The sequence below is a fragment of the Myotis brandtii genome, unplaced genomic scaffold (assembly GCF_000412655.1).
Source record: "Myotis brandtii unplaced genomic scaffold, ASM41265v1 scaffold332, whole genome shotgun sequence".
Classification (NCBI taxonomy): Eukaryota; Metazoa; Chordata; class Mammalia; order Chiroptera; family Vespertilionidae; genus Myotis; species Myotis brandtii.
In genome coordinates this window covers 2,156,518-2,157,382 of record NW_005362797.1, presented here as the reverse complement: position 1 = coordinate 2,157,382, position 865 = coordinate 2,156,518, and the positions used below count along the sequence as shown (strand labels likewise).

Below are 865 nucleotides of genomic sequence, written 5' to 3'. Positions count from 1 at the left end.
TGCGGAGTCGAGTTGCCGCCCTGGAGACTGTGGGAGCCACAAAGTTTAAAATATTGACTGTCTGCGGAGTCGAGTTGCCGCCCTGGAGACTGTGGGAGCCACAAAGTTTAAAATATTGACTGTCTGGCCCTTTGCAGAAAGGTGTCTGACCCCTTCCGAATGGTGTAAGCCTTAGGCTTCCCTCTGGCTGAGACGCCGAAGGCAGGCAGTAGGGGCAAGACTGAGGCAGAGAGGCCCATAGGAGACCAGACCGAGACCCGTAAAGACGCTCAATAATAAAACCCCAAAGTACAATGTGACCACACTTCTGCTGTGTATTTGTAAACGTCAGACATTCACTTACACAAGCACGTCTTCTGAAATGAGGCTTTCTACCTGGCTCTCTGCACAGGTTCCCGGGACTCATCGCCGGTGGTGTCCATGCAGATTTCTGCGTGTTTTCCTGCGTTATGGGCGTGGCGGCTGCAGACCTCACCTGGCTCCAGTCCCTCCGCGCGGCCCATCAGGAGAGCGGCGGCTGGAACAGGGCCGGGCGGTGTCCTGGGGTATAATTAAAAACCACAGATTCTTAACTCTGCCAGAGCAACATTAGAAACCGCAGCAGGCGTGGGGCCCACAGAGGGCTGCGCGTCGGAGGCTGGCCCAGGACTGCCATCGTCTGCACCCAGGAAACGAGAGCGTGCACCCCACGGGCAGGCCGGCCTCCCTGCGAACTTGGACTCTCCCGGACCTTCCCCAGCAGGCTTTTCAGTCGCTGTGGTCAGGAAGCATGAAAAGAAAGCACTGACTTGTTTTCCAGGAAGAAAGGGAGAAAAAGAAAGCAGGACACACTGCTGTTTCAAAAATACATGCTTTGTCCTTAGGC

At 55.4% G+C, this 865-nt stretch overlaps 1 long non-coding RNA gene across 1 annotated transcript in view; it reads right to left on the bottom strand.

Moving 5' to 3' along the window:
- Positions 1–381: 381 nt before the first annotated feature.
- LOC102251517 overlaps positions 382–865 on the bottom strand; it is a 33,804-nt gene continuing 33,320 nt past the window's right edge. Inside the window, exon 4 of the long non-coding RNA XR_313858.2 lies at positions 382–540. This is a non-coding gene — a long non-coding RNA (uncharacterized LOC102251517). The remainder of the gene's footprint in view (positions 541–865) is intronic.